The sequence below is a fragment of the Eurosta solidaginis genome, chromosome X, assembly GCF_040869045.1.
Source record: "Eurosta solidaginis isolate ZX-2024a chromosome X, ASM4086904v1, whole genome shotgun sequence".
NCBI lineage: Eukaryota > Metazoa > Arthropoda > Insecta > Diptera > Tephritidae > Eurosta > Eurosta solidaginis.
The window spans coordinates 10,203,281-10,229,364 of record NC_090324.1 but is presented as its reverse complement, the minus strand read 5'-3'; the positions used below and the strand labels follow the sequence as shown (position 1 = coordinate 10,229,364).

Genomic DNA, 26,084 nt, shown 5'->3' with positions numbered 1-26,084 from the left:
CCTGCATATTCAACAAAATGCGGGCACGAGTGCAAAACCAACCACAACCCAACAAAGACAGTTAGATCAAAGACCATCTACTTCGGCACAGGCTCAGGCCCAACGTCAGTTTTCCACGGCAAATAATCAACCAACCAACTTCAAGGGGGTTCTATTAGGTACTGCGCAAGTCAATACCTTTTATAACAACGAAAAATTTTCGGCCCGCGCCCTAATAGACTCCGGATCAGAGTGCTCGTTCATTTCGGAGCGCCTTAAAAGAAGAATAAATCTACCTAGTCGGAAACTAAATTCACAGGTGTCAGGGATAAACAACACCGTATCAGCCCAAGTGAAAGAGGCATGCTTCATTCAGTTGCGGTCATCAATAAACCCGAATGTACGCATACACACTACGGCATTGGTTTTAGCCCAGCTCACTGGCAATCTGCCAACCTGTCAGATTGACCCCATGACACACCAAGTTTTCCCGGACTTGGTGCTAGCAGATCGGAGGTTCTTTGTAAATGAACAAGTAGATCTTATTTTGGGTGGGTATATTTACGCGCAGATAATGCTAGGCGGTATACGGAAAAATGTTTTAGGCACCCTCCTTGCGCAGGAAACAGTATTTGGCTGGATATTAACTGGTCAAACGGAAACGGCCAGCCCAGCTGGCAGGTGTGTGTCATTTTTTAATGAGGTATCACTGGATAAACAAATATCGTCCTTTTGGGAGCTGGAAGACATTCCCAAAAACCCTATTTATACCAAAGACGAAAATTACTGCGAGGAGTTGTATCAAAAAACCACCAAAAGAAATAAAGATGGCAAATATATCGTGTCTTTGCCTTTTAAGCAGGATTTTCAAAAGGGTATCTCATTGGGACCGTCGCTTAAGAGCGCTTGCTCACAATTTTTCAGAAACGAAACCCGGTTAGCGAAAAATCCCGAATTGCAAACGGAATATAACCGAGTCGTATCCGAATACGAAACGTTAGCTCATATGGCACTGGTAGAAGAGCATGTTCCGGCAGATACATGCGACACCTATTTTTTACCCCATCACGCAGTAATTAAGGAAGAAAGTACCACCACTAAAGTGAGAGTTGTTTTTAACGCCTCCTGTCCCACTGCTAATGGAATCAGTTTAAATGATGTCCTTCATTCAGGCCCAGTCCTTCAGAGTGATCTAACAATTCTCATACTCCGTTGGAGATTGTTCCGATACGTATTCAACAGTGACATCGAAAAGATGTACCGGCAGATATTGCTAGAGCCCAGGGAAACCAGGTATCAACGCATCGTCTTCAGGTCATCCACCAGCGAACCCATCAGCATATACGAATTGAAGACGGTGACCTTCGGAGTAAACTGCGCGCCCTACCTGGCCATAAGGACCCTTCTTCAACTAGCAGAGGACGTAGAGGAAACCTATCCCATTGCATCGGACATCATACGACAGTTTATGTATGTCGACGACGTTTTAGCGGGCGGACCATTGCCACCGCCACCAAGGCACGGGACGAAATCCAAGCGGCATTACAATCAGCCGGCTTCTCCCTCAGGAAGTGGACTTCAAATTGCGATCAACTACTGGAAGGTATTCCAAGATCGTACTTATTAAATGAAAACTTTGAGGATGCTAGCATGGTTAAAGCCTTAGGGATCAGGTGGAATGTCCACTCTGACTATTTCTATTTTTCTACGAAACCCATAGACAACCAAGTCGTGTTCACAAAGAGAACAATATTGTCTGCTATAGCAAAATTATTTGATCCACTAGGTTGGCTAGGGCCATTTATTATTACCTCGAAAATCATTATGCAAGGTATTTGGCTGGAAGGCACGGGCTGGGACGCAGCCGTATCTCCCGCGATATTCGACAGATGGCATGATTTTTTAGAAAGCTACCGACATATTGAAAGCATTCGTATACCCCGTTGGGTACAGTTTTCCCCGGTAGCGAGCAGCGAACTACATGGCTTTTGCGACGCTTCAGAGAAAGCATACGCAGCCGCAATATACCTGAGGGTACAAATCGAGGACCATGTGTTCGTAAATCTGCTCTTCGCAAAAACCGGAGTAGCCCCGGTCAAGACTATATCTCTACCCCGCCTTGAACTATGTGGTGCGGTTCTGCTAGCAGAAATAGTACAGTCAGTCGGGAAAAATCTCAATTTTAACAACCCTACAACCTATCTATGGACGGATTCAATAATCGTCCTTGCGTGGATTCGCAAACCCCCATGCTCGTGGTCCACTTTCGTTGCACATAGGGTGACAAAAATAATTGACAAAGTAGGGAAAGAAGACTGGCTTCATGTCGACTCGGCATCAAACCCGGCAGATCTCGCAAGTAGAGGTATACCCGCTGAAGATCTTATCAACAAAGCCCTGTGGTGGGAGGGCCCTTCTTGGCTTCATGAAGATAGCTCAAATTGGCCTACCCAAGAAACAGAATATACCACCACGTCAGAAGAAAAGCGGGTCCAGGTACACTGATCAATAGTAAATACAGACTCTGATATCCTCACAAGATTTTCTGACCTCTCGAGAGCTTTGAAAGTACTATTCTACGTCTGGAGATTCTTTCAAAGAACCAACCCAAAAACAAGAGCCTCATTTCAGGCGAATTCTTGCTCAATTTCGTCGAGCGAAATAAAAGCAACGACCCAACGTCTGATTGTTATCTACCAAAAGAGGCATTATGGGGAGGAGTATTCAGCTTTAAAATCTAAAAAACTTATAGGAGCAAAGAGCGAGGTACTACCACTGAACCCATTCTTAGATGAAAGGGGGGTTATGAGGGCAGGCTGCCGCCTCGAAGCTTTCGAAGATATCCCGTACAACGAGCGACATCCAGTCAGTTTGCCGTATAATTGCCAGTTGTCGCGTCTTATTGTAAAGTTTACCCATAGGATCTCACTCCATGGGGAAAACCAACTTATGCTACGCCTCATCCGTACGCAGTATTGGATACCACGGGTCAAGAACATGATAAAATCGACAATCCACAATTGCAAGGAATGCACGATTTACCGAAAACGTGTTCAAACCCAGCTAATGGGAATTTTACCCAAGGAGAGAACTACGTACTCACGGGCATTCACAAACACAGGAGTTGATTTTGCGGGACCCTTCGATATAAAGACCTTTCGAGGGCGAGGTTGTAGAGTGTCGAAGGGGTATGTGTGCTTGTTCGTTTGCTTTGCAACGAAAGCGATTCACCTGGAACCCACCTCCGACCTCAGCACCCAATCATTTTTATCAGCATTTGCGAGGTTCGTATCGCGAAGAGGCTGCCCTAGTAAAATGTTTTCCGACAATGGCACGAATTTTGTAGGGGCTTCTAGAGCACTTAAAGCGGAAATGAGGGAATTCCTACAAAATGCCCGCGATAACACCCTATCCAAGTACTCCCATCAATCCTTATCGTGGCACTTCATTCCCGCATCAGCTCCTCACATGGGGGGACTGTGGGAGACGGGAGTGAAAAGTTTTAAAAGCCACTTCACAAAAACCGCTTCAAGTTGCAAATTCACCTTTGAGGAGTTTGCGACTTTGCTATGCAGGATCGAAGCCTGCCTCAACTCCCAACCATTGAGCCCTGCGTCAAACAATGCATCAGACCTGGAGCCACTAACCCCAGGCCAATTTCTGATAGGAGGGCATCTCTTATCTCCACCAGAACCTGATGCCAGCGAAAACTCTGCCTCAATCATAAATCGATGGCAAAAGTTAAAATCCCGATTTCCACCTCTTGCAGAAGGAGTAAGGGTGGAAATCGGAATACCTCTCTGAACTGCAGAAGAGAAATAAATGGAGATATCCCAAAACGAACCTAAAAATCGGGGACCTGGTCGTAATCAAGGAGGATAATTTGTCTCCAAACGAATGGAGACTCGGACGGATGGTCAAATTACACCCAGGACCTGATGATCCCGTCAGAGTGGTCGATATCATGACGATGAAAGGCCAGATAACTCGACCCTTGGTAAAGCTCATCATCTTACCCTACAATCGCGATGAGGCAGAAGAATCTGCGGCATCCAATTAATAATCCCTTCTATTGTCATCCTGTTCACGAAAGACCAAACCAATGAGTCTACGTCGTGAGCTACCCAACTTATAAATCTAGTGAAAATTCAACCCATAACAATGCATGTTCAAAAAAAGAGAAATGTCGAGAAGAATTTTGGAACATGGACAAAGGAAGGAAAAAGTGAGATTTATTCATTCGTCAAAAAATATATAAAATTTGTTGAGGCAAAGTGATATTTATCTTCTAAATGCATTGATTGCAAAAGTAGCCATTCTAAGGAAGTTGAAAACGGACTACCAAGTTAGATATTTCAATTACGTTTTACCCTTATGATGATTGTAATGTCAGAATCTTGATGATGACACCACAATAATAAAGAAAACAAAATCATTTAAACCGACGGGAAATACTTTCATTACCTATCTAGTGCAAATCATCTGAAAAAGGCTTCAAACAGGGAATAAAATAAAGTAAATTTTAAGTACAAAAGCTCACAAAGAGGGCGGACGCAGTGATTGTGCTGGCGTTTGCGACACGGCCGCCCACAAAGTGCTCATAGTCGTGTCAAAAAAAAAACAAAAAAACAACGCAGACGCGGTGAAGTGTTTTTTTGTCGTAATCGGATTTTAATCTCCTTATTGTGCAAATATATAATATAATAGATATAATAGTTTAAATAAGAGCACCACATTATACTGAGCGAGTCAACGTCATTTTGTTTGACAAACGGGCTGCTAACTATGGAACAAATTGCCCACGTAGAAGCGTGTCACCTATGCGCAAATTTCTATGTTACCGGCGCCGAAGTGGAATTCGTATATCTGTTCGAGCCCCTAGCGGGACTTGAGGAACAACTGCAGTTTTTGCATCCACAAATAAACGCCTGGGAGTTGAATATAAGAGTAAACGATGGTCTACCACAACGCACTTGTGCTAATCGTTTTAATCAATTCTGTAATATACAAGTATTCCATCAGCAATGCGTTTTTGGGGCAACAAAAACTTTTACAACAATTTGTGGCCGTTGGTTTGTCAGTCAGTGCAGCAAGCTCAGTTGACGTCAACAGCAAACCAATTGCAGTGCTGTCGCAACACGAAAACCCAAACCACGTAGCAAATCTAACAAATCAAAATGTATTGTTGAATGGTATCAAAATTGATATTCCAGTAACAAGCGCTGAATTAATGGCCATTTTGGATTGTTTACAACCACCAACAACAACTAGCGCTGACGTCATAGCCAGTTTAAATAGCATGCAACTGCCTGCTAGTGTAGCAGAAACACTATCTTTGTTGACGCAGGATTATACGTCAATACTAAATAATTCTCTATTAGATACTAGCGGCGGTAATGCTATAACTACACATGCCATTATGGATACAAAAACAGAAGAGACAAATGTTTTGCAATTTACAGCTGCACCTTCCATACAAAATATTTATTATGGGCAGCAGGCTCCTATTACAGCAAGAGCATCAAGGAATACAGATGCAGTAACATTGGTAACAACAAGAAATACAAAACCAGTAACTTTAGTGCCAAATGCCACCACAATAAATGCAAATGGAATAGTGGATAAAAATGATAAAACCGATATAGATTTGGAAGATATGTTACACGGTAGCGTTATACAAAAAAATCGAAATCAAATGCAGTCCAGAAAACTGTCGTACAACATGAAGTGTTTGAAAAAAAAAAAATCAAGCAGAGGAAGTGTTTGAGGAGGATTTCGAAGAAGATATGGATTACATTTCATGCTCTGATCCTAGTGAACCCAGCGGTGACTTAGATGATTTAGAACCAGATGCTGATGAAGGACTACCAACGCGCATTTCAGGCAATCCATTGGCCTGTCAATATTGTTATTGTCCAAACTCAGGTTCTATTGCTCATCTAATTTTCGATAATTCTGATGCGTTATCACAACACTTCTTCGATGTACACGATCCACATTTACCCTATACATGCCCATATTGCTCACAAAAATACAATTCGGCTAAGCAACGCAATCATACTAAACCTACACAATTTAAGTGTCACGAATGTGACCGCGTATTTGTACGTCGCGCAAATTTACAAGCCCACGAGCGTATACATCGTAAACGTTCAAGTTACTGTATAAAATGTGAACAGTGCCAAGAAGTAGTTGCGAATGAATATGCAATGCGTCGTCATAACTATCAGTCACATAATGGCGATCTACCAGTACGTTGCGAATTTTGTATGAAAGGTTTCGTCAGTATGGCATTTCTAAGCCGCCACACCCAGCACTTACATCCGGAAAGATTGAGTGGCGGTAATTATAATGCAGCTTCTTGTACGAATTGTGGCTGTATCTTCAGTTCATTACACAAGCTACGCATACATATACAACGTTCACGTGATGAGAATGGTCATTGCATGGAAACTGTGCTTCCAACAGTACAGGATCGCTCAAAACAGACAGGTTGCCCACGTCTGCATGCTTGTCAGCATTGTAATAAACGTTTTTCAACACAAGCGACACTTGAGAATCATATGAGAACGCATGATTCGCCACCATTTAATTGTAATGAGTGTATGAAAAGTTTTCAGAATTCAACCGAGCTGCAGCGTCACATTGCCGACGTGCACTCCAGACCACGCTACCTCAAATGTGATCAGTGTGACAAACGAAATCATGCCGAGGAGGTACAACAATCTCATATGTGTACCATGCACCCTGCTGAGGTTGCAGCCAAAGAAGCGAATAACAACAATATTAACTCAATTCAAAACACAGAGGATGCTCATGCAGTCAATTCCTTGTTTACCCCGACTAAAAGAAATAACAACCTTCAAATGAATAATAATAATAATTTAATGGTACCATTCTAAAATGGCACTGCTGATGTCAACGAGAAAGTTCGTGTTGAATTAGTACAACAACAGGCACCAAATATTAGTCAGGTCGTATTGCAAGAGCAAACACCAAACACCTTTAAATCTCTTATTCCAACACCTGTTGATGAGATGGATCAAAGTTTTTTAATGAGCTCGCTACTTGATGCTGAGCATGAAATTATAGTGACATGATAGACTACTGACCAATGTAAAGACTCAACAGTTGAACTAGCATAATTGCTTTACATGCATGTTTTCCCACATACTACAACTTCCAATTTGTTAATGTTAATTTCAACCCCATTTCCAAATTACTTAGGATTTGTTACAAATTTTGAAAATTGAAGGCACATACAACATACCCGATACACTTCGTAGTTCCTCCATTTTTTGGACTACCACCAAAAGGGGTGGAAAATTCATCATGAACGAAAGCGTGAGATCTGGCATACCCGAAAGCTTGCAACAGCAGTCAATATATCCCTGTATTTCAGCAAACACTGTGGAGCCAGATTTATCAACAATTGCATCAACTTCTTCAATCCCATCGAAATAAGCTTCATTATTGTTATAACGTACACCCCTGCGACGCCATGGTATAGCCGATAGCTGACCCGATGGTAAGATGACGTTGCTTTTGCCGTTTACGGTGTGGGCTATGGTACGTAATATATTTGGTTATGACTTCTTTGAGTATATTGCTTTCAGTGGCAAGCGGAAAACCATTATCCAACATTTCATCAAGTAACTCGTAAACCACAACTTAATTTTACTTTGGGGTTAGCCTGCTGTCCTAAACACATATGAAAATTAAGTATTTGTTCAAATAAAAGGATATTTTTATTAAAATTGTGTATTTTAATTTTTTTGACACCGTCACTAGTTTCCTTTCCATTTAGCTCAACAGTTTTGTTCTGTAGCTGCACGAAATAAGATATGAGCCACAGTAACTATTCAACATATTCTAGTAGATTGTCCAGCTCTACACGCTCATCGCATTCAATCGTTTCAAGGACAACATCCACTCCAACTTATCCTCCCGAATCCTGCATAAACAATGCTTGTGCTTACATGTTATTTTATAATTTTAATTATGGATTACAAAATAAATAATTATTATAATATTATCTTTTTGTTCTGTATGGGGACAAAAGCGTGCCACATACAAATTTTTTAATCCATATATGTAATACTACTATATTGCTAATAGAAAATGCTCGCAATGTGTTTTGAATTCAAAATCAAAAAATATATAAAAAAAATATATAAAATTTTTGTGATTGTAGCAGCATAAGTATGACAAGAAAAATTTTAAATTTTGGTACATTCGATTATTGAAAACAAAAACGTTTAATCAGCAATATATCGGCACTCTGATGTTTGGGAATGTACCTAGCCTTTTGTAGCAATATAGGAGTACATGGTTTAATCGGATAACTAAAATAGTTACATTGTTTGGAAATGGTCAAATAATAACATTTTTCCTATACTTTGTTTTTAGAAAAATTTGCGTACTTTGTAAAAGATTGCGAATTTAAAGTGGAGTTATCATTTCTTCTATTGGCCACAACTTTTGAACTGGTAGAGATATTTTAAATATTTTAGTTTAAAATAAATCCGAGTACTCTATACTTTCAGAGCAAGCTTTTGTATTTTTGTGGAGCTACTAAATCTAGTACTTAGTAGTTTTTTCCGCAAATTTACGAAAAAATTTTCATGGCCTCAATTTTTTCCAAAAACTAAACACTGCTCATTTTATGCAAAAATCTTTTTTGCATCGATTTAAAAATAAAAAATTAGTAACCTCTTATACTATAGAGATAACAATAGATTTTCCAATGCTACATAATTCCATATATATTTCCATAAAAAATTTGCTTTCACTCGAAATTCTTCACTTGTTCTTCACTGTGACTTTTTAAATCGATGCAATTTAAATGTTTGCATAAAATGAGCAATGTTGAATTTTTGGGGAAGGTTGAGGCCATGATTATTTATTTCGCAAAATTGCAGAAAAAAAGTGTAAAGTACTAGAAATAGTCTCTCTGCCAAAAGTTTGAAAGCTTGTGCTAATTAATTATATTCTTACCTCAGAATAGTCTTTTTTCTAGAAAAAAGGGAGTCCGTGCTATCAAATGCTTTTGAGTGAGAGTTATAATCCTGGCATAAACACAGAAAATATTCATTTATTTCGAAGTTCGTTCTATATTGTTTCAAAGGAAGTTTGTAGTATCTCGTAGTTCGAGAGGGAACTGTAGCATTCACTCATTAAGTTATTCATTCGTTTGTAAAAACATATATTTCAACCCGTTTTGGAATGTCTTAAAATACATTGACTCTTACATACATATTCATACAATTGTATATACGTATATTTTGGCTCGCTTTGGTACGGCATGAGATTCTATTGGCACATTTATTCATATGTACAAACATATATTTTGTACACGGTGCATCACATGGCAACCTGAGCCTTGGTATGCCACTGTTTAGAGCTTGCTCGCGACAAGCCTTTACCTGTAGACAAATTAGTAACATGATTCATCTATGCTTGCGTTGCACATTCCACAGCCAATTTTAATTATGCTTTGAATGCAGTTCCTAGGGAATTGAATGTATGTGTGTGTTATACTTAGTTTGTAAGTATTAGTGTAAGTAAGTATTTTAGCTCATAGAAATTTTGTATAAAAGAAAACAACTTTTGAATAAAGAGGAGAATTCAACCTGCTGCCGTTTCAATTGGCTGTAAAGTCTATCTGGTGCCGCTAACTGGGCACTGCAACCTAAATTACTTTATTTTCATTCCCCAAACATTACAGAACACTAAAATTCACTTCGCTGAGAAGAAAGGGGCTTGAAATCGACCCATAACTAATGTTATAAACTGGGATCTATCATGAGTCCCAAGTCAACAAAATTATTTACAATCTCTAGACTATAGTTTTTAATTGTATATGAAGCTGGTCGCAAATTTCTTTGAGAGAAACACATACATTTAGGTTTTGTAAGATTGATCGGCATATAATTTACGTTGCACCAAGTAATTAAATTGTTAAAATCCGTTTAAAGTAAATAACTTCCTCAATCGACGAGTAGGACTTAAAAAGTTTTATATCGTCAGCGTAAGTTCTATATCGTCAGATTAAGATAAACTTTACTGTATAGCAATATTGTTTATGAAGCGCAAGTAGAGAATTTGACCAAGATGGCTGCCCTGCGGAGCACCACAGGAAGCGTCGTTGGTGACGGAATGTAAGTTTTTATAAATTACTTTTTGAGTACGATCAGCGATATAGGATGATATCCAACCGGTAAAACCGGGTTGAAATCCAAGCTGATGAAGCTTGTAAACAAGGAGAGAATGGCATACTTTGTCAAACGCTTTACTAAATCGATTTAAATTACGTCTGTGTCTGAAACCTTTAGAAACGTGAGCTGTGAACTCTAGTAAATTGGTGATGGTATATTTGCCCTTACAGAACCCATGTTGAGAGTTTGCAATTGAAAATTTATATAAAATGTAAGCTGATGGGTAACGATAGATTTAAATAACTTTGGGTTATCGGACAGGTTAGCTATGCCCCTTCAGTTTTCTATAAAGAATAATATACTCCTGATTTTATGAAGAGGGATAGTAAAAGATTCTTTCCACCCAGTTGAAAAATTCAATATTTTAAATATAGATTAAACAAGTCAGTGGCTGATAAATGTAATCAGCACACTTAATAAGAAAGCAGTTTGGAATCCTGTCTGGGTCGGATTTGTAGGCTTATTTCAAGGTCTTTAAATATTTCAATGATCGATTCGAGCTCAGGGCCTAAAACAATAAATTGCATGATAATTATTGCTTTTTTTAATTTTTCTATAATTGAAAAATAATTTCTTATTTTTGGAATACACTCAGAGAAAAACGCCGTTCTAAAATCCAGCACCACCGGACTTAATTCAAGCTTTTTATGTTCTTACTTTTTTGTTCTTGAAAAACGAACGACCTGTTCTCAAAACAACAACCTTGTTCTTGAACTCACAACCATTTTCTTGAAAAGAGAACGGCTGGTCTTAAAATATGAACAAATGTTCTATTAATGAGAACGATGTTCTTAAATTAAGAACAATGTTCTTAAATTAAGTTCGTGAAAAAAGAAATTGTACAATTCGCGTGGACTACAATGTTAAATACAACATTTGGTACAAGCTATCAATCAGTTGTAGTGGCCCAGCGGCTATGATGTTGCAGTTGCGATCGTGTGGCGCGATTTCGATTCCGTCGAAGTCTGAATTTTTTTAAAACAATTTTTTTATGCTCTATTTTTTTAACTCTTATTTTTCGTTCAGTTCCATTCACGTATGCACAGGTAATTCTCAAACTTGTTATGAACTGTTTTAAGTATATATTCAGATTGCATCAATAAAAAGAAGAATTTCTCAATAAGAGAAATATATAGAAAAATACATATTATGCTTTTTTTTAATATTTTGGAAGTTAATAATAGCTTTCTTGTTATTAATATTTTTATTAATGACAAAAAAATTATTATTAATAAAAAAAATAAATAAATGGGTATTAATTGAAAAAATTACCTTCCTACTCCCCCCAAAAGTTCAAGCACAGACCGTTCTTGAATTGAGACTGAAAAATGTTAAATCGACCACAAATCGTTCTCGAAGCGTGAGAACGAAAACTCTTAAATCAAGCCAAAGTTGTGCTTGAAATGAGCACACATCAATACCAAAGTGGTCATAAAATATGAACGGTGTGCTTGCAAAAACTGTTCTTAAAACGAGCCCATCGGTCACGAGTTAAGAAAAAACGTACTTAGCAGACTTTTGTCAACGAATGTTCTTAATTTTGAACTTATTTCGTTCGTTTTAGAACGATTTTTTCTCTGAGTGTAGAAGGTAGAACATTCTTCAGACAACCTGACATAGCTGCGGATATATATCTGTTTCGAAGGTTGCTTAGCCTTCATCATCGGTATATTTCTATAATTGAAAAATTGTTTTTTATTTTTGGAATAGAAGTGGAACAATTATTTTTTTTTAGCGCAGCGTGCACAAAGCCTACTTATAATGAAGTCTTAGCAATCTTCAAATCGGATCTGTCTGTGCACCTATGGCAGGTTGTCTAAACAAATTTCTACCTTCTATTCCAAACATAAAAAATATTTTTTCAATTATAGAAAAATTGAAAAAAGCACTAATTATCATACAAATTATTGTTCTGGCCTTGAGCTCGAATCGAACCTTGAATCTTTTATCAATAGGCCTATAAAACAAAAAAACAAAAAACCTCAGGTCAAATGTTACAAAAGGCGAAGAATGGGATATCTAAAGACGCGTAGTTATATCAACATTAAGATTCCAAACACGGAAGTAATGTTTTTCCATCCGTTCAAAAGCTATTCGCGAAAAACAGTACTACAGCTACTCCATACACTACTACACAGCAGGTGCTACAATATTTTGTATAAAAGTAGGCAACGCTGCCGAATAGCCTCCACGAAAAAGGAGGTAGAAAAGAAGCATTATGGTTAAGTGAGTGCAGCTGAACTAAACTGCCGGCAAACAGTGACAGCCTATTAATTTAGGTTAGCTGCGAATATTCAAATAAGCAGCCCCGACCAAGATCGGCTGGCGAGGAGGGTGGTGGTGGAGGAGGAGAGGCCTCATGCACCCTGTGAACCCCAGTGGCAGAGCGAGTAGACGACGCCCTGAAATTAGGAATCCACAACCCACATTTGGGTTGCTCCGTGGGAATACCTACCCAAGATAGGGAGGCTGCTACGCTGCGCGGGATACACATCCAGGAATAAAAGAAAAATTGAAAAAGTTTTAAAATATGAAGGAAAACTTATATTTGTTACAATATTATACCCAGGAGCAAGGTTGGCTCTCAGACTCAGCTGGGAAAGCCTCAATTTGGAGATCAGGAAAACTTCTCCCACAGGAAAAGATGTCACCAACATGGACTGGATTCACGTGGGCAAAAATTGAAGGAATATACATATTTAGTTGCTATCAGATATGTAATACTCCTATATTGCTACAAAAGGCTAGGTACATTCCCAAACATCAGAGTGCCGATATATTGCTGTTTAAACGTTTTTGTTTTTGTATTCAATAATCGAATGTACCTAAATTAAAATTTTTTCTTGTCACACTTATGCTGCTACAAACACAAACATTTTATAGGCTGTCTTGTTTTGATTTCGAATTCAAAACACATTGCGAGCATTTTCTATTAGCAATATAGGAGTATTACATATATAGTTGCTCTGGACCTCCGAGCATGACTAGCACAGAGTTTTAAGGTGTCCATCTTGGACACCAAAAATGTGCTGCACTACACACACAGCTCTACACACACTTACGTTCACTTTTGTTCAATAAAATGTTTGTCTTAATTTTGTTAAGTTTATTTGTTTTATTTAAAACTTTGTTTTTCTTTTACACGTTTTAGTTTTTCAGTAATGCACCTAGTTTTAGTTTCTAGTTTATTCTTTAGGTTTTAATTTCTACTCTTAATTTAGATTTTACAATTTATTCGCGTGTGTAATTTGCCGGTTCTATAACAACTCTCAATATGTACCCACGCTGCGTTGCCATTTTTCCCTATAGCTAAATGCAATTGGCCTTGCTGAGTGCAATTGGCATTGCTGTTCGGCAACAGCTGACAGCGATGCCACTTGCACTCAGGGGTGTGTTTTGTTGCGTAAAGGCGGGTAACGCAGTGCGGTTATACCACCCTTCCTTAGAAAAAGAAGAATCTGACAAGTTGATCAGATTTGTCATATTCTTCTTGTTCCTATGACTTTCAAATTGTTTTGGTTGAATGAATGTATGATATTAGGGTGTTCCTCCCCTTTTTTCTCATTCGTTCAATCAGAACAATTTTTTTCTTTTACATATGAAATTTTGTTAATATTAATTCGATTACTTACATGTAATTTGTTTTCTAATTTCAATTGCACTAAATTAATGTATTATATATTTATTCCAAATAGTGCGTGCATATTAATATTTGGTTTTATTTACATGCAAATTGAAATTTTTGTTTTCGTATATTAATATAAATTTTAATTTGAGATTTCATGCTCTAATAACAGAGTAATGAAAATTTAAAATTAGTTACAAGCTAGTTTGTAAATTTGTATGAGAAAAAATTATCAGTTTACCTTATTGATTCGGTTTTTGTGAACGGTTTTTTCCTTTTTATTTACGTCATCAAAAACCGTGACATTAACTCCATCAATTTTTGTAACTATATATGGTCCTTGGTAAATGCTTTCATGTTTATTTCTAGGTTCTTTTTGTATTACTACCTTATCGTTTATATTTACTGCTAACGGACGCGCCCTCTTATCATGTATATTCTTATTTTTAATTTTATGTTTATTAATTAAATCGTTTGCTATTTTATGCGTTTTTTGTAGTCTATATTTTACTTCTTTTGCATAATTTTCAACATTGTAAATTGGATCGATTTGTTCCTTTTGAACTTCATTTGGTAAGGTAACATTTCTACCGAATACTAATTCGTATGGAGTAAACCCATTATCAAAGACTGTACTAGGAGTTGTATTATGCAAGAATGTAAAATATTTCAAATAAACGTCCCATTCGGGGAAGTTATCATTTAGAAAAGCTCGTAAATATTCATTAAACACCCGATGATTTCTTTCAATTGTACCTAGGGTTTCATGATGGTAAGCTGTAGAAAAATTATGTTCGATTTTTAGGAGTTTAGTTAATTCAGAGAAAATTTCATTTTTATATTCGGTTCCTAAATCGGTTTTAATTGATTTCATTATGCCATAAATGAGGATGAAGCCTTCAAAAATGGCTGTTGCAATTGTTTTTGCTGTATTATCAGGGATTGATATTGTAACTAGGTATTGGCTTAAGTCGCACATAATAGTAACCGCGAACCTATTCCCATTATTCGACTCAGGCAAAGGTCCTATTGTATCTATAACTACGACGTCGAAAGGTTTGCAGGGTGTTGGTGTAAGCACCAAATTTTCTTTGGTTTTTGGCTTGACTTTATTCAAAAGGCATTTTTTGCAATTTTTGACGTATGTGACAATATCACGGGTCATACTTTTTTATTTCCGCAGTGACTTCCTGATATCGGGTCATTGTGGTAAATTTCCATTAATTTAAGTTTCTTGTCGTTGTCCGTAACTGTTTCGACAGGTTCTATTAATAGTATTTGTAAATTTTTTAAAATTGAATTCCCTGTACTTTTAAAATTTGAAATAGAAAAATATTTAAGTAACTGATCATCTTTTTGCCATTCTGCTTGCTTAATGTTGTGTTTACCAGCTTCTTTTTCAAGCTTCAAAAGTAATTCATCTAATTGCATTATTTTGTTAGTACACACAATATTAAGTAACTCGAGTTTTTTATGTTTTAAATGCGCATATATTTTTAAATTGATTTTATTATTATCGTTGTCATGACATATTTGGTTTTTTATCCTATGAATTTTCTTGGAAAAATTATATGAAAATTTGTCGAATACCAGTAATTTGACATTTTCTTCGATTATGTTTTCAACCGGTTGTTGTAATTGTTCGTGACGTTTCGTCATAGACCTCGTCTGTACCGCTAAAATTTGATTATTGGAATTTTTAAGTTCTTGAATTGAAATTCGCGATAATGCGTCTGCACCTACGTTAGATTTGCCTTTAATATATTCTATAGTAAAATTATATTCGGACAATTCCAAACGGATTCTGGAAAGTTTCGACGACGGATCTTTCATATTAAATAGATAAACTAGTGGACGATGATCTGATTTAACTTTGAAGTGAGTGCCATAAATATATGCACGAAATTGCTTTATTGCAAAATATATTGCCAAAAGTTCTAATTCTATTATTGCTTTATTTTGTTCAGATTTGCTAAAGGATTTTGAAGCAAAACAAATTGGCAAGTCGTTACCGTTATGATTTTGACTCAGTATCGCACCACAACCTAACTTTGAAGCATCAACCGTAATTAAAAATTCTTTGGTGAAATCTGGATATTGTAAAAGTTTTGGAGAAATCAGACTTTTTCTTAGTTTTTCGAAAGCTAACTCACATGCCGTATCCCAATTAAATTCAACCTTTTTTCTACTCAAACGATTCAATGGAGCTGCTAAAAAAGCGAAATTTGGAATAAATCTCCTATAATAATTTGCAAATGCCACGAATCTTCGGACAGCATCTTTATCGCATGGCTTAGGATACCTTTTAATTGCTTCAATTTTTGAATCGTCTGGTAGCAAACCATTTGCTGAGCATTTATGCCCTAAGAAGGTTACTTCAGGTCTATGAAAATTACATTTTTTTGGGTTAAGTCGCAAGTTGAACTTCCTAAAGATTTCGAAAACTTTTTTTAGATTATTGAGATGATGTGCTTCGCTACATCCAATTACTATTATATCGTCTACATACATAAAGGCTTGGTTGGGTGAAATACCAGAAAATGCAATTGACATCATTCTTGAAAATGAATTTGGAGCTACGTTTAGACCAAATGGTAAAACCTTCCATCGAAAAGCTCCGCGGTCAGTACTAGAAGATGTTATGTCTCTTGAATCTTTGTGAAGTGGGATTTGGTGAAAACCCGAAAAAGGATCTAAAGTAGAAAAGAATTTCGCACGACCAAGGTTATCCAAAATATCGTCTACACGTGCCAAAGGAAATTTGTCGGCAATTAACTTTTTATTTACAGCCCTAAAGTCAACGCACATTCTATACGATTTTTGGCCATTTAGGTCTTTTTTCGGTACCAAAATCAAGAGACTGTTATAATTCGAACAACTATTTTCGATCAGATCGTTTCCCAATAATTTATTAACCTGTTTATTTATTTCTTCGCGCTGCTAATACGGTAGGCGGTAATTTTTAATGTATACTGGCGTTGTATCGTTTAGTCTTAGTTGTTGTTCATAAAAATTGTTTATTGTCATTTTATCATTGTCTAGCGCAAAAATATCGGAATATTGTAAACATAAGTTAATAAGCTTATTTTCAGCATAATTAGGTATTTGTTTTTCTAAAATGCTTTTAAGTTCTTTGATACGACTATCTTGCTTTACTGGGTTATTGATTTTATAAACGTGATAATTAGAAAGTTTTTCTGTTTGAATGTTGCAGTTATTTACGTATTTTACGCTATTTGTGGTGTTTATTACTTTAATGATCGGATTCCTAGTATCAACTATACATTTCGCTGTGAAGACACCGTCAGAAATCTCTTGAGAATCCACGAAAAGTGGTTCTGAGTCTTTTTCCAAGGCGAAAATTCTATAAACTTCGCAACGAGGTGGAATAACAAATGTATCGCTTTCCATTCCGTGAAGGATGGGAAGTGCGATCTTTTCATTGCCTAACCAGAAGGAAATGCAATTTGTTGCATAGCTGATATCGCATTTATTTGTTTTTAGGAAATCCTTACCAAGTATTCCATCTGATGGAATGTTGAAATCATTGTCTACCACGTGCAACGTATGTTTGATATAAAAATTTGAAAAATGTAAGTTGGTTGTAAAAGTACCTAATGTAGAAACTGTATCTGTAGTTACTCCAGTAATATTAATTGTATCATTGTTATTAATTGACAGATTTTTATTAAGAGAAGAAATTTTAATTAACGAAATGTCGGCTTGTGTATCGACTAGAAATGTACAAAATTTGTTAGAGCCAGTAATATTTATTTGTATAAAATCGGAATAATTTAGGTTAAGACAATAAACAATAGAAGAAAAACTGTGAGCTGAATAAGTTAGTAATTTGTCTCGTCCTCCCTCAGTGTTCGCTCCTGAGGGGCTTCCCTGTTTAAAGCCCGAACGCTTGCATTTCTAGCTCTATTATTGGAAGTGTTAGAACCGCTATTATTGCTAGTACGACTATTGTTGCTATTATTATTACTATTAGGCTGATTCCGATTTCCACCGCCAGAACGGAAATTTTGCCTTTGATTGCCGCGATTGAAGTTGTTGCCATAGTTACTGTTACTAAAGGATGGTCTATTTTGTCTATAATTGTTAAAGTTACGATTTTGATTTTGGAAATTTCGACCTCGGTTATTACTTTGAAAGTTTCTAAAATTGTTATTGTTCCGCGCCCTAAATGCTAAAACTTGACGTTCTTTTACTTCATTTGATTGCTCTACAATCAGTTTGGCTACTACGTTCCTGGAATCAGAAAAATTGGTTGAAGCGAGGATTGATTTGACTAAACTGGTTTTTGCGTTCAATCGGCAAACGTTAACTGTTTGCTCGATGGCCATTTCACGGGTTTTGGTCTGAGTAATCCCTTCGATAATGAGCGAACGCTCTAAAGCATCAGACAATTCCTCGACGCGTTTGGCAAAATCGGTGTAATTATTGTTATTAACTTGCAAAGCTGCAATTTTTCCGGCCACAACTTTGGAGTTGTCGGGTTTTATACGGTTACGTAGTGCTATTTTTATATCGTTAACTGAAAGTACTTGAGTTGGTATCGCTTCTCGAGCTTTACCATCGAGTTTGGATTTAATATATGAAATACAAATGTCAGTCAAATTTTCGTCGACAAATTGTTCGATTAACTAAATTTTAGTAATAAAAGATTCGAGACCTAGGGGCTCACCGCTATAATTTTCACGCATAATACCAGCACATATGCCGGTAAACGTTCTTTTTTCTTCAGGAGTCGCCATATTTGTATCGGAATCAGGAGGATTTGAAATATTCGTTTCGGGCAATTCCTCAAATCCGTGAAATTCTCCGGACAAAGAAAGTCTAACAACAAGGTTTTTGATTGTACTGGGCGAATATGTGGTTGAGCCTTCAAAAACTGGGCTTTTAAAATCGAGATTTTCGGAATCGGAACTTTCGGAATTAAAATTTTTCGAATTGGAATCTGAATTTTTGGAATTTTCGGAATCTGAGTCTTGTTCTGAAATTCTGGAACCTACTTTTTGGTTTCTAAGGAACATATGTAGTAGGAAGCAAAGAAGAAATATTTAAACTGATTTAAGTCGAATTTGTAGAAATTGCTTACGAAAATTTAACAGAAATTGAAATTGAATTGAATGTTGATGTGAAATTGAAAGAATTATCCGGCAATTTAATGAAAGACTGAATATTTAATGATAAATTGAATGTATATTGAAGTAATTTAATTTAAATTGATTTCAAAGGAAAAATATTTTATTTTGGTAAAAGGACTTGGCTGTTGATAACGGACGCACCGCTTTATTAAAAAGATCTCAATGTGTTTGTGCTTTTACGGACGCATCGTTTTTATTAAAATTGTATGGTTTTATTTTTATAGATATGGGCGCACCGCATCTTTTCAAATTTGTAATACGAATATCCTCGGACGCACCGGGATTAAAAAAAAATTTCATTGGTTTTGTACGGAACCACCGTTTACGCAAAAAAAATTATTTTTCATGTTATTTTTTGTATTGTTTTTGATGAAGCCCACTGTAGGGCAGAGTGGGACTAAAATTAGAAAAAAAAACGTTTATTGAGTTTTGCCAATTGTTTTAATAATCAAAACGTTGAAGCAATGCAATTATGAAAAAAAAGTTTTTTTCTGTTTTTTTCCGACCCTGTCCCACAGTGCCTACCTTTAATCCTACACATATAAAAATGTGTATGAGTATAATACAAGAAAATTTTTTTGTAATAAGTATTGTAAGTAATTTAATTAAATTAATTAATTAAAATATTTTTTGTATTTTGCAATGAGTTTGAAAAAATGATATTTGAAAAAATGGTATTTGAAAATTGAAGAGAAAAAGATATGAGTATAATATAAAATATATTACATTTTGATGAGTATGTAGAGTTAGTGTCAAGAATGAAATTGCGAATATAATATAAAATGTGTTTTCATTTTATTAAAGAAAATTGAAAAAAAAAAATATTAAGCTAATCTGAATTATGAAAAATTTTTGCACATCATACCCGTTACTGCTTGGCCATTTAAAGGTTGGCTTGATTTACCGCTTGCTGTACCTGTTGTTCTGCTGCTGCGCTTTGCGTTCTGCTACTCCATCTGATGTCGGTGGCGTCACTTATTTTTTCCGCCATTCGGCTTTCCTTTGGTGTACGGTGGTTTTCCGTTATTCTGGTGGCGTGGCTAGTGCCGTTTTTTTTTTTTCGCAATTTTGGTACAGTTTTTTCAAAATGTTTTCGCACAAGTATATTTGAGTTTTTGTTGTATTTAAGTATTATCTCTGTTTTCGTTAGTATTTTTATTATTAGTAAAAACAATTTCTTATTATTTCCGTTTTTTATTAAGTCTTTTTATTATATTTTTCTGTTACCTGCTTTTATTTTTCTAATTTTTCTGCACTAGCCACGGATAAAGAAACCACCACCACTGCCATATGCATCCTTGAAAAATTTTTATTTTTAATGTCGAAAATGCTTATGTTTCAATAAGTTTTGTGTATCATAGTGTTGTATTTTTTTGGTAATTTTTTGATTTTGTACTTTTTTTTGTAGATTTTTTTTTTTTTTTAATATTTTGTAATTTTTTTGTAAGGGTTTTTCGAATTTTTAAATTTTTTTTTGTAATTTTTATAGTTTTCAAAGAAACATTTTTTTTGTAATGGCTTTTCTAATTTTTGTATTTTTTTTGTAATTTTTTTTATAGTTTTTTTTTGCAGATTTTTAAATTTTGTGTAAATTAAATTTTAATTCTTTAGGAAAAAACCTGTATTTGTTTAATTCATTTTTAATTAAATTTTTGAATTTTAAGTTACGATTTTAAATTTTTAAGATTTTAAGTTTTTAGCATTTTAAGTTTTGAAGATTTTAAATTATTAAATTTTATGTAGATTTTTCCTTTCACTTTAGTTAGTGCCTGTTGGGAGGCTTGAAAGGCCACTCACCGCATTTGCAGGCCTTCGGCCCACGGTCGCCATATAAGGTGTCCATCTTGGACACCAAAAATGTGCTGCACTACACATACAGCTCTACACACACTTACGTTTACTTTTAAGTTTAGTTGTTTTATTTAAAACTTTGTTTTTCTTTTACACGTTTTAGTTTTTCAGTAATGCACCTAGTTTTAGTTTCTAGTTTATTCTTTAGGTTTTAATTTCTACTCTAAATTTAGATTTTACAATTTATTCGCGTGTGTAATTTGCCGGTTCTATAACAACTCTCAATATGTACCCACGCTGCGTTGCCATTTTTCCCTATAGCTGAATGCAATTGGCCTTGCTGAGTGCAATTGGCATTGCTGTTCGGCAACAGCTGACAGCGATGCCACTTGCACTCAGGGGTGTGTTTTGTTGCGTAAAGGCGGGTAACGCAGTGCGGTTATAGCATGATTATTGGGATGTGCATAGCAGCACAGCGTAAGTACGCACATATATTGGGAGGAGACTTTAATGCTTGGTCAACTGTATGGGGTAGTAGTCGAACTAACGATGGAGACAGAGTTCTTCTCGAAAGCTTTACATCCCTAAGGCTGGAGCTTCTAAATGAACTGGGGAAATATACATTTGACTCTGGCAGTAGCCGAACCATTAAAGAAATAGCGGGGCGAGCACAGTGGTCCACCAGTAACGTCTACACAGTCAGTGACCACAAAGCTATTAGCTTAGAGCTAAAGGATACTTCACCAAGGATAGCTTCAAATCAAGTACAAAGGCGAAGATGATAACAACACTTTTTGAACCACAAACATTTGTTGGTGTGGTTTAGAATGATGCCAAAATACGAAATACACATGCGAAGGACCTGACGGTTCAAATATCGCGCCAAACAAAATCGGCCCAAAGAACAGTGGTAAAAAATAACAAGAAAGTGTGCTTCAAGAAACTAATGAAGAGAGCCGACGTTGATCCTTGGGATTGGCTTGTTGAACGGTGATGGCTTAAATTAAAGCGCAGAAATCAGAAAACGCTACAAGCCCAATACTTATGAGACGAATCGTAGAAATTCTTTTTCCCCAAAGCGGGGACCTCGAAAGTGTTGAAATCGTACGAATAACAGAGCAGGAGGTACAGGATGCAGCAAACAGAGTTGTAGATAATAAATCCCCGGAGCCGATGGAGTGCCAAATATAGCTTAAATCCGCTAAAAGGTCTAGAACATCAGTGTTTACGGACCTGAGATGCCCGACCAGCCATCCTGATACAGGATACTTTGTATGTTGGATTCGATTGGAAAGATTATCGAGCGTATTGTCAGTGAGCGTCTGCAGCAGACCCTGGAAAGCTCAGGTGGCTTGTAAAGCAGTCAATTTGGATTTCGATAGTCAAGATCCACTATAGTTGCAATACAAATAGTTGTCAATATAGCCCGTGAAGCCAAAACCGGAGATTAAAATAAAACGTTGATTACCTTGGATACAAGAAATGCTTTCAACGCCGCGAACTGGATGTAGATATTGACAGTGCTACGAAACTTTGGGACATCTTCTTCCAGAGCAAACGCTATGGAATGATATGTATGACGGTGCGCTACAAACCGACCTTCCCAGAGGCACGTAAGTTGTCGGCTATATAGATGATATTGTCGTAATATTTAGGAGTTTCCAAGAAGCTGTCTCTGCTCCAATCATTATGTAATGTCGCCGTGGGAGGATTAAAGGAATGGCTGATGAACATTGAGCTGGAAATGGCTAGAAATTACACAGAAGTGATGTTGGTGACCTTAAAGTGTACTGTAGAATGTTAGTCCTCTAACGTAGCATTACAATAGTACAACCTCCACTGTAACCCTTTTTCACATGCCCCTGAAATTATACAACACATAGTACATTAACAGGCAGCCAACAGCAGCAATCAACAACAACAACAAAGCAAATATCACATGGCGACTCACAGTAAATGGCAATTTACTGAAGTACCTAATTAGCCGTTCATTTCTTAAAAGCATCATAACAGAAGCAGTATAAAAGAAATGAATTTGGTCTTGGCACTTCATTCCTCGCAGGTTAGTCGGAGGAGGTGGTTGCCTTATTAAAGGCAGCCCGATCTCTTCTCCTGACTAGCTGAGTGGACGGTGTGCTGTCTTACTACGGTGTGCTGTCTCTCCGCTTTATTTTCCCTGCCTCTTCCCCTTAGCCATGGCTCCAACCGACCCGGTTCTACAACTACGAAGCGGTGTGCCTTGAGGGGGGCTCTCCGCTTTATTCTATCCCACCTTTTCCCCTTATCCATTGCTCCAGTCGACCCGGTTCTACAGCTGCGAAGCGTTGGTGCTTTCGGGCCCAGATTTTCCACGCAGCCTACGAACTGGCAAATGCAGAGCTGGTGCACCGCTCCCCTGCACCTTTAGTGTGAATACGGGATAGACGATGTCCAGAGAACGAGCCAATCCCACATCCGGAGGGGAGGGGTGCCGGCATAGCAGTGGTCACCCTTCGCTTGCGGGGGCAACGGGCCGCGCCTCTAAGGCTATCACGTACGTTTCCAAGTTAAGAGAAGGGGGTCTTGCCGCCGTACGCCCAACCGACTCCTTCCCCTCAGTCCTGGCTCTGACAGTAGACCGATTCGTCAGCTAAAGGGGCTACCGCTGTGCTTTAAGGCGCACTTCCCCTAAGCCTACGGATCGGTGTTACGCCGCTTCCAGTTTAACGCCTTACGCCGAGACTGATCGGCGTTGTATTTCTGAGATTGCCTTTGCTTACGTTCGCAAATACAATTCGCTCTCTTTGTGCTACTTAACTTCTGCTTAGCTATGAATGTATTGCCTACGTTTACAATACATTTAATTCTTTTGCGCTGCTCTGCAGTTACCTGGCTGAGCTGTCAATTGCATTCCCTACGTTCGTAAGTACAATTCGTTCTTTTTGGATTCTAACTTAATTGGAGAAGGTCGCTTCTTAGCACGAAAAAATATAAGTGTAATAATCTTGTAAAAAATATAAATATACTTGAACTGTTAATAAATTAAATAAATATAGATTTTAGCATTACTACCAGCAACTTGATACGCTGAAAATACGTTTTTTGATTTGATTCGCACCCTCTCCAATAATCTAAAATACTTTGGTGCTTCCGCATCTTGTAAACGATCGAATAGGCACGTGTAATCATAACCTGAAAAACGAAAATGAATGTTCAGACAGAACAGCATTCGGTTGACCAAAATGCAACCACTGTTAACTTGGATGGCCAAACCGCTCCAACCGGCGCCACAGCTTTGTCTACTGTTTGCGCGTCCACTGAAGCACAGGCACCTGCAATAACTGTGGTTGGTACTCAAACTCAAACATTCGTCGCATCTACACCAATGCCCTTGCAAGCAACCTCACCTGTACATCAACCATCAGAAGGGTCGTCACGTGATCCTTCACCTCGGCGAACTCGGGCGGGAACTTTGCTCAAAGGAAGGGAAAATCCTAAAAAGCGAGCACGGTATGCACAAGCAAATATTGCCAGAGACGCCGCAAGTATTGAAAGTAATCTGCAAGTAAGATGGGGTACCAGTTCTAGCAGCTATGTTCCTCGGCAGCTATGTCGTCGGAAATGAGGTTGTGCAGTAAACCTACTGTCAGTATGTTCCATCAACCGTTTTTGACATGCGGTCAGCCGCAAAGTAACTTTCCACCTCTTGAATTAACTAATTACAGCCTTTCTCAAAATTTTCCCGCAACGACCGGCGTGATTGGTCGCAACTATGCACAACAAATGCATACGACTACTTGTTCTTCTGGAATATTTTCTGAAATTTCTTCGCAGAATACTGTATCTAGCGGCACAAACGTATCAAATGCATTCGCACCAAATCTGGGTCCCGTGTTCAGCATATCGGGCAACCACCGGGAAGGCATGTCATTATTCTCTGGTATACAGAGTTGCGGAGCCCGTTCAAACAGATTTCCCATAGACGTGCCGACAGCTTCATTGCATTATCCGATAAGTTCTTCGCAACCGTTTATTGGTTACCAACCAAACACATTTCGGAATTTTCCAAATCGCTCTAACCAATATGACAGCGCTTTACCGCCAACGTCATTCCATAACCTACCAAATTTTTCCAACGCTTCCTTTGGCAATCAGCTATATGGACACAACTCGGAGAACGACATAACGTTGTCTGCATCTCATATTTCTGCACGACATGTAATTTCAAAGGATCTACCGCTATTTTCGGGTAGCCCGGAGGAGTGGCCAGTTTTTATCACCAATTTCCAGCAATCTACAGAGCGCTGTGGTTTTAGCAATCAAGAGAACTTGATTCGTCTACAAAAATGCCTAAGAGGTCAGGCTCTGGAAGCTGTACGGGGAAAGCCCATGATGCCGAGCACTGTTCCTTTTGCACTCGAATGGCCGCGCCGACGTAATACAGCAAACATTGCAAGTTAAGCTAAGACAATACCCAGAGGTAAGGATGAATAAAATAGATACTTTAATTAATTTCGCATTGGCCGTTCAAAACTACAGAACGACCATGCAAGCAATCGGGTTAGACACTTATTTAAATGACCCAATGTTGCTCAACGATTTGCTGGCCAAGTTGCCTTATGACCTTAAGCTAGATTGGGGACGTTATAGGTTAACGCACCAACGAGTTGACATCATTGCATTTGACGAGTGGTTATTCGCTCTGGTCACATGTGCCAGTCAGGTTACGCCTATCGGCAGCTCTGTTTTATCCTCGTCTCGTGTAGAAGAAAAAAGGGGTAGTCGTAAGCAGCAACGTGAAATCCTTATGACGCACGACGTAGTTGGGGGAGATCGGAAGCAAATTGATTGTCCGAAATGCCACGTTAATCATCTATTGACAAATTGTAGTGAGTTTCTAGCTATGAAAAAAGCGGATAGATGGGAATTTGTGCGCAAGGAAAAGCTATGTATTCGTTGTTTTAAACAGCATTTCGTTAGGAATTGTAACTCAAAGAAGACATTTGGGGTTGACGGCTGTCAAATGGCTCATAACCCACTCTTGCATACCATTACTAAAACCAACGGCGACGTGCAAACGAAAAATCAAACAGACGTCAAAAATCAGACGACGTCTCCCATTTTATGTCACCTGAAGTATAGTAAGCGCACTCTCTTTCGTTATATACCTGTGATATTGTTTGGCCAAAACAAAGTCGTAAATACGTACGCATTCGCTGACGAAGAATCAGCATGCACGCTAATAGAGCACAGTTTAGCAAACGAGTTGGGTTTAGACGGCCCGCAGAAAGAGCTTTGTCTGCAATGGACGGGCGACATAACTCAGAATGAATTAAAATC

At 37.6% G+C, this 26,084-nt stretch overlaps 1 protein-coding gene and 1 pseudogene across 9 annotated transcripts in view; both read left to right on the top strand.

Moving 5' to 3' along the window:
* Positions 1–26,084, top strand: part of Wnk (Wnk kinase) — a 1,618,425-nt gene that overhangs the window by 432,900 nt on the left and 1,159,441 nt on the right. The gene's annotated exons all lie outside the window — the stretch shown is intronic.
* On the top strand, positions 4,765–6,881 carry LOC137234347 (uncharacterized; annotated as a pseudogene).